General features: G+C 38.9%; 1 long non-coding RNA gene across 1 annotated transcript; it reads left to right on the plus strand.

Moving 5' to 3' along the window:
• Nucleotides 1-94: 94 nt before the first annotated feature.
• Nucleotides 95-15,659, plus strand: LOC122233983. Its single transcript, XR_006211666.1, has 3 exons — nt 95-149; nt 11,645-11,918; nt 15,458-15,659. It is a non-coding gene; the product is annotated as an uncharacterized LOC122233983 (long non-coding RNA).
• The last annotated feature ends 2,692 nt before the right edge of the window (nt 15,660-18,351 follow it).

The raw sequence follows: 18,351 nt of genomic DNA on the forward strand, positions 1-18,351 counted from the left end.
CGAAGCTGCTGGAGCCCTTACTATGTCAAAGTCATACAGTGTTCTGTGGCAAGTTGTAGAAAGAACATGTAACTTTTCCTTATTGAGCGGTTGGAATCCACTCAATTAGTGAAGTCCCTAAGGAATTCTGTTGATGCCCTGTCTTCGAGGTACTGTGAAACAGTTCTGCTTTTAAAAAATTCTTGATTTCACCATTCTCTCATCATTATATCTAATGTAACACTGAGTTATAATTATTCTACTGTTAGGATATCTTTCAAATCTACCCATGTTTCTCCATCTGCACTACCACTCCCTTGTGCAAGCCGCCTCTCAACCAAGCCACTGCATCCATTCGTATTCAATTCCAATCCTTTCTCCGTATAGCATAGACATAGTCTTATAATGTCAATCAAATCATTTTACTCCCCAGCTCGAAGCCCTTCAACAGAGGTCATTCGTCTGTGGGTAAACATGTAAGATTAGTAACAAGATTTAGAGGGCCTGTAATGGCCTGGCCTCCTCATGTTTCTCCAGCCTCATCTTTTACCCCAGTCTCCTTCCCTCCAGTATGCACTCATATCAAGCTCTTTTCATTTTCTCATGGCTACCAGGCCCTTTTTCTCTTGGGGTGTGTTGTCCAGGCTATTCCTGTGGACTGAAATGTTCTTCTCCCAGCTTCTCCTGGGGAAATACCATTCTTTACGTCTCAAGTCAAAGGTCACTTTGTCCAAGAGGCCTATCCTCGTCTGCCTCTTTGAAATTTAGTAACTTGTATTTTTTCTCCAAAGAATTTATCACAATCTGTACCCATGTATTTATGTGATTATTTGTTTAAGTCTATCTCCCTACTCCACTGGGGGAGGAATGTGTATGTTATTCTATACAATATCCTCAGTACCTAGCACAGTGGCTGAGACTCAAAAAACACTAACTGAATGAGTGACTGGAAGAAAAGAGGGAAGAAGGAAGGAGTAAACTATTACAATTTTATAAGAAAATTAAATTTTACTGTGAGTCTGAAATACTCTAGCCTCAACCCTATTTTCCCCATTGAAATAGTTGTACACCAAACACAGCTCTTGCTGTGTGGACATCCAGTCTCTTCCTTCTGATCTCTGTGTCCAGCACAGTTTGCCTTCCTTTTTTCTAGCAATGGATACTCAGATTGCCTCCAAATTTTCCATCAAAATGAACAATCGCCAGTGTTTAAAATGCTACTTTTAAAATCCCTCAGTATGTTTTTAATAAACTTGAATTAGAGTGAGTCATAAACTACCAGAGAGCTTTGAAGGATATCTTTCATAATGACTTAAGTACCTAAATTCAGTATTTCCTGCAATCCTCCAAACATATTTTCAGGCCTTTAAGAAAAATACAAGCATTAAAAAAAAAAAAAAAAAAAAGATATATTATCTCCAATAGTGGGTGACAAAAGAAATCAATTACGTATGCATGCAAAGTTAGAATATTGACCAACTGAAGAAAAAGCATAACCAAGATGGCCCCTTGTCATTGGATAACCTTCTCTCAAAGAGAAATAAAAGAGACAGTGCAGGCAGTCACACAAACATTTACCTAATTTCTAAAGCCAGAAACCTAGGGCTTATCCTTGATTCATGCATAATATTATTCTTTCATCATCTGGGGCAAAACCTAGTCATTTAACATTTCTGTCTTGACGTTATTACTACTTTATTCATATAACCTCTGAACTATGACGACTGGCAGGCTCAAAGTGAAAACAACCATAAAATTATCGGAGAATTTTGGCTTTCTGCCAATTCTACAGATATGCGAACATTTCACAAGAGCTGTTTCCAGATTTCACTCAATGCACCCCTCACTTTGCCCATATCCTCTCTCAATCCCTTCTAGCTCATTCCCACACAGGAGCTGGCATAATCATTTTAAAACTTGAATTTTGTTCTGTTGCATTACTGCTTAAGAAGCTCTTGATGGCCCCTTGCCTGAAATCTGTAACCTGCTCACAAGGGCTGGCCCAGCCTGCTGTCCCATCTGCCTTCTACTCTGCTCCTCCATTCATCTCTGCTCTCCCATGGCACACCAGATTCCCAGTTCCTCAAAAGCACCAGAGCCCACGTACTCCCTGCTCCCTCTGCCCGGAAGGTTCTTCTCAATTTCTCATCCCTAACACCCCCACTCCCAGCCTTCTGATCTCAGAGCAAGCATCAGTTCCCCAGGAAAAGACTTCCCTGACCTCCTATTTACTGTGTGCATAGACCCTCATTCATCTCCTTTTGGAGCACATAAAATAATTGTAAATTATAGACAGCTCTGCAAGGCTCTTCAGTCTTTGGTCATCCTTGCTAGACTAGAGGATCCAAGTTCAAGGGGCATGGCTAATGTTGCTCACCACTGTGCTCATGGCCCCCAGTAGAAACCAGCACAGAATCAGTACTCAGAAAGCATTTTAAATAGATAAATAAATGAATAATTAGACAACTCTTTTTTTAAATTAAAATGTTCTATTTACTGTGACCAAAGCCCAATTCCTGCTGAAAAAAAATTGATGAATTATTTGTAATTATCCTCTGAGCTTTATGTTTTTTATTGGTTGGGTTCTCTTCTTCTTTACACACAGGTATGGATTTGTATTATTGTTACTGGATGTGTAGTGTGGAGTGAAGCTAGTCAGGGATTGTTGATAACAACCAAGCTGGAGGACCAGGCAAGAGACTATTTTCTTGGTGATACCCATTGAAGAACAGTAGGTATTAGAGGGAAAATGAGAATTTCAGTCACTGCTAAGGTTCATCTGAGTAAGTCTATCATCCAAAAGGCAGAAAACTAGGATTGGACTGAGATTTCAGTGTACAACCATGTGGGTTGCTGTCTAGTTTATGAACACTGGGAACAACCCAACAGACATAGGCGGATCTGAAGTGGTCTCGCCTGCCTAACACAACTCTGCACCTCTATCCAGATTTGATTGATCCACCATTAGGTCTGAGATGGTCAAATTCTCTCTTCCAAAAATTTGAAACCAGGAATAGAAAAGCAAGGAGATTGGGAATTAGTGATTTTAACTTCACATATTAGCAGTGGACTCGAACCATATCTGTTCATGATTGTTCAACCCTTGATTCTAGGAGATGTCTCTAACCTTCTGATAAATTTCCCCTTCTTTTTTGCATCCAGTAAAAGCTGGTTTTTGTTATTAGCAACTCAAAGAGCCCCATAACTACAAATATAGAGAAGATACCTCTGTGCAGGTGGTAGGTGAAACTACAAGTATGGCGAGATCATTTTACAAATTGTAGGAGAGAGAATAAGAGGGAGAGAGAGACAGTGAGTGTGAGAGAAATAGGGAGAAAATGTGAGTAAGAAAGAGAGGAGGTACAAGGGCAACACGAGAGTGAAAGCCAAATGCAGAAAGTGTGAAAAGCCAGTGAGAGAGAGAGAGAGAGAGAGAGAGAGAGAGAGAGAGAGAGAGACATGGGTGGGGGAAGGAGACTAGATTAGAATAAGAGAAAAGTACTGGCATTTGGGGATGTGTAGCAAGGGTGTGGACTGAAAAGTGAAGTTCTGCTGGGACTAAAGTCACATAAAGGTCAAAATTTGAGAAATGTCAGGCTAAATCAATCAATTAATCAAACAAAAAAAATCAGTTTAAAAATGGAGGGAAAAATCAGCCTGCAATTATTCTGACAGCTATCAGTCATATTCAAAGAACTATGAATAGGGAAATATCAGATGTGCTTCCTGAGGGGGTTGGGATTTATTTTTTTCTTTGAATATTTATTCATTTTGGGGGAGAGCACAAGCAGGGGAAAGGCAGACAGAAAAAAACAGAGGATTTGAAGCTGGCTCTGTGCTGACAGGCTGACATTAGCGAGCCTGATATGGGGCTCAAACTCATGAACTGCAAGATCATGACCTGAGCTGAAGTTGGACGCTCAATGACTGAGCCACCCAGGCACCCCAGGACTTATTTTTTTCTGGTGGGATTTAATTCTTTCCCCCACTTTGGCTCAACCTAGCTTATCATACAACTTGCCCAGAAATAGGGAGGAGAAAAAGACACATGTGAGGAGGAATCACCTTTAACACCACAGATCAGAGTACATTTGTTTGAAGATGAGGATGACAGAGGGAAGCTTCATAAAGCCTAAGAAGCCCAGTGTAGGCACATAAGTGCATGTTTGCTTGTTTTCAGAGAGAGATGACGTCGAATGCAGCAATTTCTTCACTGAAAAAAACTACTGGATTTACAGAAAGAGATAGCTTTGGACACATTTATAATATAGATTTACTGGGACACTTCTGCCCTTCCAAACCAAATTAAATATTTGTAGCAGTTCTAAGCAGAGAAAAAGGTTTTTTTTGTTTTCTTAATCATCATATAGAATTTCATGGGAAGTGCCTAAAACAACCTCTTGCTCACTTAGGCTGCATAGATCAGCAACCTCTGACCGGTTTGCTACACCGACAGAAATGAGCAGCGCAGAGTTGAGTGCCACAGAGCTTACAGAATGACAGAAGGGGACAGAGTGACAGAGGGGTCTTCTTTCTGCAGGATGCTGCTCACCTGTCTGGCCTCTTCTCAAACCTGCTCTCATCACACGGAGTTCCTGCCACACTGGGGCTCTTCCATCTCCTAGAGCCCTTAGGAAACGTGTCACCTGTTCTCCCTCCTGGAATGTTCTCCCGCCTGGAGTGCTGTGTTTCAGATCTCCCTCCGCTTCTTCCTCAGCTTCCCTTATTACATGTTTTCATAGCAGGGGGGTTCTTTTCCTTCAGAGCATTCCCCTCAGGTTATAATACACATTCACTGGTATGATTGATTTGATTGAGGCTGTCTATATCTAAAGCACCTAGACTAAAAAGACTCTGTGAGGACAAGGCCTATGTCCTTTTTCACTATTGTATCCCCAGGATCTAACACAGACTGGAACATAGTAGGTGTTCAGTAAATATTTGTGAGTGAATAGATAAAGCTAAATAATAAATGCTGCCACTTTTTAACCTCAATATGCTATTTCTAAAGAGACCAGACAAATATTTCTTTCTTCACGCCTACAAAACATACTCAGGAAGGTGGAATCTTTAACATCGTCACCAACTCTTTCCCTTTCTTCCCGCTACATCTGCTCAGGATCCAAGGGCTGTCAATGTTGCTTCTGTATTATTCCTCAGATCTGCCCCTTCTCCCCCTCTCAGGGTCACTGTCCCAGTAACACCATCACGTGGATGACTGCAAATCCTATTCACTACTTGTCTTGGTTTCCACTTGACTCTCACCTCCACGGGTTGGTCTGCTCAGGTTCAGCCTGAGTTTCCAGTTTGAAATGATGCCCCAATAGTCCCTCCTTCAGGTCCTTCCAACTGCTGACGAAAACAGTGGCTCTCCACCTTGTATGCACTAGAACCACCCATGGAGCTCTGTAGATATACTAGTTCTAATCCAGACACAGATAAAGAATGGCCTACCCAGTTTTTACCCCAACTCATCTCTCTGAAGAAGGACAGGAAGGAACTTCAACTCTGTCCCTCCTGATAGGCCACTGATTCAGAGTCAGCCATAGGCCCACTGGAAAGCACATCTGTGATTCCCTCTCCCACTGGTCTTGCTCTCTGGGTGGCTACTGTTTCCAGTTCATGTCATCATCTGGCAGACATGGAAAACCCCAGAAAACAACAGTGCCAGAAGTAAAGCAGGAGGTATATCTTGGTGTTAGTGAACAGCTTCCTGAGATAAGAGGTCCCCATAAGGAAAGCACTGTGGGTGGAAAGTGGAGAAAAAGTGTGTAAGAGCGTTGCTGGACAATGTTTTTAAAAGTACATTGTGCCCATGTCTTCTGCCCATTTTTAAATTGGATTTTTTTGAGTTTTGGGTGTTGAGTTGTATAGGTTCTTTATATATTTTTTGATACCAACCCTGTGTTGGATATGTCATTTGCAAACATCTTCCCTCATTCAGTAAGTTGCCTTTTAATTTTATTGATTGTTTCCTTCACCGTGTAGAAGTTTTTTATTTGAATATAGTCCCGATAGTTTATTTTGCATCTAGTTCCCTTCTAGAAAAATTTTGCTACAGCTTATGTTAAGGACTTTACTGCCTGTGCTGTCTTCTAGTATTTTTATGGTTTTGAGTCTCACATTTAGGTCTTCAATCGTTTTGAGTTTATTTTTGTGTATAGTCAGTCAGAAAAAGACAAATGCCAAATGATCTCACTCATATGTGGAATCTAAGAAATGAAACAAATAAGCAAAGGGAAAAAAGAGAGACAAACCAAGAAACAGACTCTTAACTACAGAGAGCAAACTGATGGTTACCAGGGGGAGATGTATGGGAAGATGGGGATTAAGCAGTACACTTGTTGTGATGAGCAGCAGGCATTGTGTGGAATTGTTGAATTACTATATTGTACATCTCAAACTAATATGACACTGTATGTTAACTATACTGGAATTAAAATTTTAAACAGTACTTTGTGCCCAATCACAGTATGAGAGTGCCAGGCAAAGAGAGGTAAAAGATGTTTCCTTGTATAGCAAAACAATGCACAGAGAAAGCCTCTGCAATTAGATTTGGAGATGAGAATGCGTAAAAGTACTATAGAAGGGGATTTATGAAAAGTAATCATCTATCATCCACATTGCCTGAGAGTGGGGCCAATATGATTGGTTTTGCCTTATTTGAGATAAGAGAAAAAAAGAAAGAATGCACCACCAGAAAAATAAAAATTGGGGTCTGACCAAAAACAAAACAAAACAAAACAAAACAAAACAAAACAAAACAAAACAAACAAAAACACACACAAAAAAAACACACAGAAAAAAACAAAACAAAACAAAACAAAAAAAAGCAACTCTGGGAAAAAGGGATAGGGAGCATCATTCTGGACATATAAAAGAAAAACAAGCTTTCAAAAATGATCTCCTGAGGGGCGCCTGGGTGGCTCAGTTGGCTGAGCGTCCGACTTCGGCTCAGGTCATGATCTCGCGGTTTGTGAGTTCCAGTCCCGCGTCAGGCTCTGTGCTGACAGCTCAGAGCCTGGAGCCTGCTTGGGATTCTGTGTCTACCCTCTGCTCTCTGCCCCTTCCCCATTCACTCTCTGTCTCTCTCTTAAAAATGAATAAATGTTAAAAAAAAAAAATCGCCTGAAAAATATAAAAGAAAACTTCAGAAAATGATTTTGTAAGATGTAAAATGACTCACATCCATAGCAAAAGAGGGGAAAGCTGTAAGAAAGCTGTTAACTGGCGTAAAGAGACTACAGAATCAGATTAAAAGGGAGATTACAAGTAAGAAAGGATTACAAAAACTGTAAGAATGTGAAAGCAAAATTCAAATCCACATTGATGGCAATAAAGCACAAAATCAACACTGTTGGAAAGTGACAGTGTGGTTGGCAAATTTGAGAATTTCTCACACAAGGCAGAAGAAGTGTGCCAATATCCACGCTTCCTCCCAGAAATTCAGGTTTAATTGACTTAGAATGGGGCCCAAGCATATTTCTTATTGTTATTTTTTTTATTTTGTTTTTAATCCTGATGTTCAGGCCACATCTCAGACCAATTACATCAGAATTTCTGGGGGTGGGACCCAGCCGTCAGTATTTTTCAAGCTTCTCGGGAGATGACAATATGCCGTCAAAGTTGAGAACCACTGATCTAGAGGTTTTGGGGAAAAAAAATTGTAGCCTGAGGATTTCAAGGTAATTTCTCATTCATGAAGACAATAAGAGACATGGTCAGGCATGCAAGTACTTATAAAATACCAATATAACTTCTAGAAGAAATAACTTGAAGGCATCCTTCAACTGACCAAAACATGAAGCCAAAAAAAGGAACTATAAACTAGTTAGTCATGTTATAAAAGATGTGGATCTAGTTTAAAATGTCAGTATTGTTCTTGAAAAGGAATAATATAATTTAAAAGCATAATTAAATACAAAAATAAATCCCCATCTATTAATAATGACTGAAAAGTGGGGTTAGAGTAAAAATGTACATATTATATACATTTATATATACATACATATGTATGTATGTATTTGTGTATATGTATATGAAAAAGATAATATGAGCAAAAACTTATAAAGGCATTCATACCACTTCATATTCAGAATCCTATAGCACCAGTCAATTTTGATTATTGCTAGTTACAGTTATTGCTGCAAGCTTACATAGTCCATTCAAAAGCTACCATTCATTCTGGCAGCTTTCTTCCTCACATCAAATTTGGCCGTATCTCCAAGGCTATGCCATTTAATTGCTCAGGGCCTCTGCAATTAACAGCCCAAGTCTGGACCGCCAATGTAACCTTCCACATCGTGGAATCCAAGTACTAGAAGCAGGCTATGGCCCTCTTCAATTCTTGAAGTTGTAAGCATATTGGTGAGCCTTTTCCCATAAAACATAAGGATCAGGGGACTCCTCTTCCTAAGTAAAACGTGGTAGGTCATGGCAGCTTAGAATTCCCATTGGAACAACAAGAAAGAGCCAGACAGACTACAAAAGTTACATTTGTAAGGGTCCCAGAAAATGAGGAAGCAATAAGGGCTACATAAATTACCAGTTGTTTTCTTCTTTGGGGATATTTGACAATTCTGGGCATGGACTGAGAATTAGATTTGGCTGGTAAAGAAGAATTTCTTGAGGAAAGAGAAACCAGAGAGGTTTTTGGCAGTCACATGGGCTGGTGAGAGAAACTAAACTTGAGAAGTACTAAACACATAGCTGGTTTTCCCCATGGGACAGCTTCTGAGTTCAAAAGCTATGCAAAGGAAGCTGGGAAGTTGGGCTGAAGGCTTCCAAAGAGCATAATACAATCTTCTCTAGTTTTGTGGTGCTAAGGATAAAAAGTATAACTAGAGAAAAAGGTCTTGTCATTCAAACACATAGCCAGGCTCCCCTTAGGACATCTTCCAGATTTTGAGGTTCTGATGGAGCAAAGAGTAGGAGGATAAAGAGCTAAATTCAAAACCTCCAAAATACAGCACTAAATTTCCCAGTCTTTCAGGACTGAAAAGATAGAGATCCTACAGGCTTTAATCAAAAGCCCAGAAGAGCTATGTTTGAGGAATGGGATAAAGACAGAAGTGGACTAAGCCTCACTAAAGATACAACTTAAACCCTACCCATCTCAAAGATAAGCACCCCCAACTATCTGCCTAATGAGGAAAGTGGAAACTCTCCCTAGGGTGAAGCATTATCTGTAGTCTCTGCAGTGTTCTTGTATACCATGCCTGACAAACAAACAAACAAAAATACTACACATTCAGAGAAGCAAGAAAATGTGACTTATAATGATTATCAAGAGAAAAGATAAATAATAGAAGCAGACCTACAGACAATCCATATATTGAAGCTAGCAGACAAGGATTTTAACTGATTGATATATTCTAGGAAATAGAAGAAAAAAGGGGGAAATTAATGAAAAGATAAGTAATATCAACAGAGAATTGAAATCTATGTAAAAGGGTCAAATGGGTATCCTCTATCTGAAACATACAATATCTGAGGCCAAGAAAATATTGGCTGCATTTAACCAGACTCAACAGCAGAGAGGAAGACAAGATTACCAGACTCTAAGGATGGTAAAAAGTATACAAATTCAACCACAGATAGAATCTATAAAAACAAAACCGAGCAGTAAAGACATACGGAGCAAAGTTAAAAGGTCTACCATATTTCACTGGAATACCAAAAGAAGAGAAATAAATTGAAGCAGAAACAATATTTGAAGAAATCATGGCCAAAACTTATCCTAAGTTGGTGAGAGATGTTCCACAGATTCAAGAAGCTCAGCAACTTCTAAGCAGGATAAACAAAAAGAAAGACACACGTAGACATATTTTTGTTAAACTTCTAATAATCAAGGATTGAGAGAAAATCTTAAGAGCAGCCAGAGAAAAAACATTAACTTCAAAGAAGCAACAATAAAACTAAAGACTGATTTTTCAACATATATAATGGAAGCCAATGGAGATAATGGAATAACGTCTTCAAAGTGCTAAAATAAAAGAGTGCCATTCTAGAACTCTATACTCATTTAAATATCATTCAAAGGTGAAGGCAAAATAAATAAACTTTTAGAAAAATAAAAATGAGACAAGTTTTCACCAGCAGACCCACACTACTAAACCAATGACAGGAAATAATCATATGAAAGCACGGAACTGAAAGAAGGAATGAAGAGCAGCAGAAAGTATAAATATAAACATAAAATGTTATTGAGTATTTCGTGTAACAGTAATAATGTCTTGTGGGATTTATAACACATTTAAACAAAATTATATGATAATAGCACAAAGATTAGGATGGACTGTATTAAATCTCTAGAGAAATCCTAAAATAAAAATACAATAATTTATAACTAACCATCTAATAATGGAGTCAAGAAACAAAGCTTAAAAATATGCCTGATTAACCCCAAAGGAGGAGTAAATGAACAAAGAACATAGGAACAAATAAAAAATAAGTAAGATGGTGGACTTAACTCCAACTATACCCGTTACTCCATTTAATAACAATGAGCCAGGGGCGCCTGGGTGGCTCAGTCGGTTAAGCGTCGGACTTGGGCTCAAGTCATGATCTCGCGGTCCGTGAGTTCGAGCCCTGCGTTGGGCTCTGTGCTGACCGCTCGGAGCCTGGAGCCTGTTTCAGATTCTGCGTCTCCCTCTCTCTCTGACCCTCCCCCGTTCATGCTCTGTCTCTCTCTGTCTCAAAAATAAATAAACGTTAAAAAAAAAAATAAATTAAAATAATAACAATGAGCCAAATAGCCAAATTTTAAAAAAATGATGCTAGATTGAATAAAAACCCAAACCCAAACTAAATGCTGTTGACGATAGAATCACTTTAAATATAGAGATATAGAAGTAATAGTAAAAGGATAGTAAAAAATGTATTGTGCAGACACTAACCAGAAGAGAGCCAATGTCAGTATGTTAATAGTAGACATTAACAAAATACACTCTATGCTGGCCTTAAGGGAAGTGTTACATTTTTTCGAAGAATAGAAATACGGAATATATTCTCTGACTACAATGGAATTAGAAAATTCCCCAAATACTTGGAAATTATGTAATATGCTTCTAAATAACTCAAGGATAAAAGAATCAAATAAAATTAGAAAACATTATGAACTGAATGATAATACAAGTGACATATTAAACAGTGATGCCAAGAAGGAAACCTATAGTTCCAAATGCATAGTGCATTTTGTGGGTGGGGTTGGGGGGTCAAGAAAGATTGAAAAAAATAAATAAACCTAATTCCCATTTCAGACCAATGAAATGCAAAGAAAATAGAAGAAAGGAGATATTAGTGAGCAGAAATCAATGAAATAGATAAGAAACACAGAATAGAGAATATAAAGCCAAAATTTGGTTCTTTGAAAATATTAATACAATTGATAAACCCTTAGTAAAATTGATCAAGAAAAAAGGATGGGGTAAACATAAATGACCAAGATCAGGAAGACAAAGGAGATCATCACTGTAGACATTTAATATATAAGGGAATACGATGAGCAACCTTATGTTACTTTATTTTAAAAACTTTGATGAAATGGGTAAAAATTTTTTTTAATTAACAAAATAGACACAAGAAGAAATTTATTTTGTTGAGTCTGATTAAAGTCAGCTTCACTTAATAACAAGAACCTCTTTTCTTTTTCGTTTTTTTCCAGCACTGGCCAGTAAAACTTTCTGCAAGGGTGGAAATGTGTTACATCTGCACTGTCCAGTAAAGCCCCCAGGATGGATACAATGGTTTAGGGAGAGAATTTGGACAGAGAGAAGAGGTTAAGGATAGGCGCTGGTGGAGGAGGAAGAGCTGGCTGTTGAGGAACAGCCAGTAGAGGAGGAAGAGTTCAGATATATGTATAACACAGAAGCCTGGAGAAGAACATGTCTCAAGAAGGAGGAACTGGTCAACCTTACCAAGTTCGGCTGAGAAACCAAGTAAGATGCAGATGGAGAACAGCTGAGCCTGATAAGAGCTTGCTGGGTGGTGTAGTGGAGGTGAAAGCCCATTGAAGTGGGCTAAGGAGAGAGTAAGAGATAAAGAAGCACAGACCATGATGTCAGCCAACTCTTTCAAAGAAATTCTCAGTAAAGGGAAACAGGGAACAGAGCAGTCACTACAGGGTTGATGGGATCATTTTTTTTTAAGATGGGTTATTTTTTAAAGTTATTTTTATGTGCTGGTGAGAAAGATTCAGTAGAGAGGGAGAAGTCAATGATGCATAAAAGGAAAGAGAAATATGTGGGGTTGACATCCTTGAGGTGAGAAGGGACAGACTCCGGAACATATATGCACATCTCTGCAAGTAAGGCTCTTCGTATTAACACAGAACTGGCTCAGTAACTAAACTGCAATTTGCAAAGATGTGAACACAAAGTAACACTGTTCTTCCCCCCACCATCCAGTGATTCTATAGTAGTTCTCTCAGGTTGTACTTCCCTCTTTCTGGATAAAGCCTCCAAAACATCTCATGGCTTTACCAGTTACTCTCAGATAATAACAAAATCCATCCATTGTGTTTAGCACCCAGTATATTACCAATACTCCCCAATTTACTGAATTTTAAGTTTCTCCCATCCACTAGCTCTGGTCTACCCCACACACCAGGAAATTATAAGTGACAGAGGGAGGAGAGGATGTTTCTCCCTTCTTGCCTGCTCACCTCATCTGCCAGTCTGGCCTGCTGGGTTTTCATTCTTCCAAGGTTGGAGCCAGGTAGGAAAAACAGTTAAGAGGAAAAAAGGCCTTATCTGATTGGTGAGTTATAATTTGGCACCAATGCTCTTTTTAGGGTACAGAATTTAAACACCAACACTCTTCTGAAGCACTTTTATGGATTCTTCAAAGACTTCCCATAGGTGAGAATTTCCTCAAGATAGCAGCTGGACCCCTGCCCTGTGGTTTCTGGCAAGTTACCCCCATCTGTTGGGGGCACCTCCAGGCAGTTCTCTTGGGTAGAGTCCATTACAGAATGACCCAGTTTGGTTCCTTCCATGGGGTCATCTGACCAAGGGGAACATCCTTGAGTCACCAAATTCTAGAAGTACAGCTCATGACAACAAAACTCTCTACTCCATGGCTCTACAGCAACAAGCTAGAGACAGTCTCTCCTCTGCATATTTTTTAGATGTTCTCTTACATTCCAGGGGACATAATAACAACTTCTCTGTGAGTGTCTCTTACAGATCCCCTTCCTTAGTTGCTTGGAAATGGTAGAAACACTCCCCTTCCCAGCCCTACCTCCCCACTGACAACTCTCTCCAAAAATACCCTCAATCCTAGAATCTCATATCACTTATTCTCACTTGGAGGTAGGCCAAAGACTAATGCCAGCAGAACAGAAGTCACAGTCTCAGTAGACCCTGCATAGGTGGTCCAATACTCTCTTTGGAATGCTGGAATATCTGGTTCTCAGAGGTGAGGCCTCTGCAAAAACTCTGAGAGCAAGAGTCCCATTTTAACAGTTGATAGGGGATACATAAAAAGAAGGAAGAATACATAAAGAGTGAAGTTGTTGTGGCTGGAATTGGCCCAATTTGCATTTCTTTAATATTTCAAAGTTATTTCTTCCAGCACCTCACACACTCTTCTTCCTAACAGTGTTTTTTTATTTTATTTTTTTATGTTTTAATGTTTACTTGTTTGAGAGAGAGAGAGAGAGAGAGAGAGAGAGAGAGAGAGAGAGAGAGAAAGCATGAGTGAGGGAGGGGCAGAGACAGACAGAGACACAGAAACTGAAGCAGGCTCCAGGCTCCAAGCTGTCAGCACAGAGCCCCACACAGGGCTCAAACCCACAAGCCATGAGATCATGACCTGAGGGGAAGTCAGATACTTAACTGCTTAACTGCTTAACTGACTGAGGCACCCAGGCGCCCCTAGGTATTCATTTTTCTTATACTTGAGAGCAGGAGAAGTAGGTGAAAACAGATTGGGCACATACCATTGCCAAGGCTGCTCACTGCACAAGGGAACCTGGATGAGGGGGCAAGGGGTAAGTGAAACAGAACCCACCATGGCCACCAGCTTGGTTGGGGCTGCATTATCCTTGAGAGGCATTTGTTTTATTTAATCCACAGAAAGGTGCCTCATGGGTTAACAGAGGCTTTTTGAAAGAAGGTACAAAAGCATAGGAGTAATCACAGGTACAAACAGAATTATAATGACTCTGGGATAGAAGAGAGTGTGTTACAATAGTAGTGTGAATTTTACTTTTATTCAACATGATGATGTGACCTAATAGAGAAAATCCAGGGGAAAAAAAAAGAAACATTGATTGGGGAAGGTGAGAAGGAGTGAGCAAAGGCAGGGTCAAATAAGAAGGAATGAGTAGTATTTGAACTGAGTTAAAAAGTTAATTAGTTGTAGTCAATTTAATGCAATTGGAGGAGATAAGCCCTCTAAAACTATTTTCTCTCATTCTGAAATATTGTCTTCCCTTGGTCTGTTTTTTAAACATTTAAATATGCTACCGAAATGCTTTCAAGCCCCTTTACACTCACAGGATTCCAGACCCTACCCAGGGGATTAGCAATGCAATCTGAATGTACCTCCCTCCGTCTCCTTTCCTATAATGTTTGACCTGCTGGGGTCAGCCAAAAGACTTGACTCAGGAGATGGTTCAGTAATGACTTCTATCTGTGCGTACATGAGTGGTAGATCATAGTTGTTTGCATCTCCCTTAGGTTAATACTCAGGAACATAAATCTTAGGAAGGGGGCTTCTGATGTAGCAATGGTAAACTACCATGGTTAGGTGTTTTCTAAGTGTTCTTAGATTGGTAAAAGAGAAGGAGGGAGTGAGAAAAGGAAGGAGGAAGAGAAAAAGAAAGGGAAGGGAAAAAAAGAGAAAAGAGAAGAGAGAGATATTATGGCATTTAGTCTCCTGAAAATTCTTAGCTACAGGGTTGTCTTCTCTTGGATATAACACAGAACAAATTATTATCCCAAGTGAACATAGAATTTTTTTGATTTTCATTGTATATTTTAAAAATTGAGATATAACTGGTATATAACAGTGTGTATGTTAAAGGCATACAATGTGTTGATGTGATACACTTATAGATTATGATTACCACTGTAGGGTTAGCTAACACTTCTATGAGGAACACCGAATTTTAAAAATTCTAATCCATAAGAGAGCAAAAGAAAAACACTAAGGTTAATTCCCTTATTTATTAGAGAGTAAAAGTAGCCCAGAAGATAGGTACATTGTCCCCCAAGGTCTCACGGCATTTAGTGTTCCATATGTCCCATTATTTACAAAGTTATCTAGTGGCATCCCCACATTAACCACACCTCTCAGACATGAAAACATTGCTTTCTCGCTGCCTCAACTCTAGCATACCAGGGACATGCTTTTCTACAATAACTTTCATCCTACCCCATATGTACATGGGATCCTGACAGCTGAGGACAAAACCAGACAGCCTCTAAGCAGATTCATTCCTGATGGGCTCATCCTTAAAAATCTATTCCAGTTGTGGAGACCCAAATCGACTATGAAGAAAGGAGGGATCTGCCCTGCATCTAGAAAAGTAGATGTTACTTTCAGTCCTAAACAGATTCTCAGCACTGCAGGGACAAGAAATGTGAAGGGCTCAAGCTCCTTGCCTGATGCAAGAACTCCTCTGCAACATACCTGTCAAGTTCTTATCTGTTCATAGAAGGAGAATTGCTTGATAGAAGGGAAGGCACATTATAATTATTTTTTTAAATAAAAATATTGTGGTTTTTTTAAGTTTATCTATTTTGAGAGAGAGAGAGTGAGAACATGCATGTGTGTGCACATGCGAGCGGGGTGGGGGGGGGCAGAGAGAGAGAGAGAGAGAGAGAGAGAGAGAGAGAGAATCCCAAGAAGGTTCCACACTGTCAGTGCTGAGCCTAATGCTGGGTTCAATCTCACAACCGTGAGATCACGAGTTAAATGGAAACCAAGAGTCAGACACTTAACCGACTGAGCCACCCAGGCTTCCCTAAAAAAAATTGTTTTAAGTAAGCTCTACACCTGAATTGGGGCTTTAACTCACAATTCCAAGATCAACAATCGCGAGCTCCACTGACTGAGCCAGCCAGGCACCTCTAAAGGGAAAGCACACTACTATCGTGGAGAGATATTCTCAAATTTCCTCTTAAAAGGTTATGAGAAATACCACTCACTTTCTCTGACTCTCACCAACATTAGACATCAGACATTAGACATTATTGGATTATTTAATTTTGTCAAATGTGACTTGCAAAATCAAGTATATGTGAGTATTTGTATATCTACATCTATACAGATAAAGTTGGTGTTTTTAATTTACATTATATTAGCAGGTTTACTGCTTATTAGTATTTCTTTTTGATTTTTTTCTCTTTATTTTTTATACATTAGATATATAAACCCTTTAATCTGCTATATATATTTTGCATATTTTTATATTTGTCTTTTAATTTTTTTCAGGACCTGTTTTGCCATGTAGACATTTTAAGTTTTCATGTGGTCAAATCTGTAGCTCTCTTCTTATAGGGCTTGTTGGTTTTATGCTATGTTTAGAAAGGTCCTTTCCTAGCTCCCCGTGGTAAAAATACTCATCCTTCTGAGTTGTTATTGACGTTGTGTAAATCTTTCATTCATCGAAAATTTACTTACCACAGTAAAGGGTGAATATAGGGATCAACCTTTTTTCTTTTCAAATATTCAAAAAGAGCTCTTAAATACCCCTTCTTCAATCTAAATGACTGAATGAATAAGTGAGAAATAGTATTAGCAATTTGTCAGATGGTCTCATTTTTTACCTTTGCTCTGGATCCAGGGCACAGAAGAGATTGAGAGGTTACACCCCTCCCTTATTTTTGTTGTATCTTCCCTGAATCCAAATAATAATTAGCTAGCAAAACAGCCTAATGGGAAAAATAGCCTCTCTTTAGAGACCTGTAATACTTTCTCAAGTATGTGCTAACAAAGGTCTTATCCTAATTTTCTTAAGGAGAAGCTCTTCCCATTCTGAATTCCAAACCAATGATGTGATCTTTGGCAGTCTGCTCTGGAAGAAATAAAGTAGCATTCCATTCCTGTCTGTGTTTAGTAGAGGGTCTATGGGGTGTGGGTGGATGAGGGCAATACAAAAGAAGGCACAGATAATAATTATATTTTCTTTTCCATTCCTGCAGATTTCAGGTGCTCTTCTAAGATAGCTGAAAATTCACAGAAACCTTTTGTCCACATGTCCCAAAATACTCAATCTTACTGTAGCCACTCTTGCGTTTACACATACTAAAATGCTTGTAAACAGCGTGGATTAATTCAAATTCCAGGGAAAACAGTGAAGCTAATTTGTGACAAGAAAAAAGATATTGAAAGAAAAAAAGAGATATTTGAACTAAAAGCATAGTCAATGGTAATTTACAAACTAAAGATAATTTATGTCAATACTCAATTTGGGAAAAGCAACTCTCATAGGAATTTCCCTTCTCTCCCCCAATATACAAATAGCCAGACTGTTCGTATGGACTCCACTCTTTACTGTAAATGGAAGACCTTACACTTTACATCTTAAAATAGATAAGATGCTCTGTAAAAGGAAATCTATCTCATACCAAAGAGTCCCTTTTACTTATGAAAACAAGTATTTATATTTTATACTTAACTATATGGAACCTAAGTATTTATGAGGTTAAAAAAAATGTATGCCACTCAGCTTTGTTGGAATTGATCTGCCGTTGATTTTTGACCTCAGACTCAAAGTTCCAAAATTCTAATCCACTTGAAAAAATGTTAAAACATCAATGCAGCTTTTACTTTTGTAGGCAAATTACTTTGTCTTCTGTTGCATTGAAAAACTGAAGCCCTTGTGTTCCTTCATACACAGAAAAAAAAAATGACTACCTCAAAAAATGATGGTGAATACGTACACTTTGACAGATTTTATTAGGCATGGGTCTTTTAGCCATGATTATATATCTCTAAAATGGCCACTCCTATTTGATCTAAGTAGTTAAATTCTTAACAAGTTTGGGCCCCAAAATTTGCAAAAAAGAAAAATACCAGAAGACATCTGATAATGGGAGTAGGAGAGAAGTAAGTTAAGGCTTAGATATTGGAAAGAGCAGTTTTGGTAAAACAGGCAGAAACAAACAAACAAAAAATGTTTAAAGTTAGCAAGCATCTAGTTAACCACAACTAGGGAGCATGAGGTGCTGAATGAAAAGAATGGTTTGGGAGGTGCCTGGCTGGCTGGCTCAGTCAGTTAAATGTCTGGCTCTTGATTTTGGGTCAGGTCATAATCCCAGTTTGTGGGATTGAGCCTGGGTCAGGCTCTGAGATGACAGTGTGGAGCATGCTTGGGATTCTTTCTCCCCCTCCTTCTCTGTCCCTCCCCTACTTGTTCTC

The sequence above is a fragment of the Panthera tigris genome, chromosome A2 (assembly GCF_018350195.1).
Source record: "Panthera tigris isolate Pti1 chromosome A2, P.tigris_Pti1_mat1.1, whole genome shotgun sequence".
Taxonomy (NCBI): Eukaryota; Metazoa; Chordata; class Mammalia; order Carnivora; family Felidae; genus Panthera; species Panthera tigris.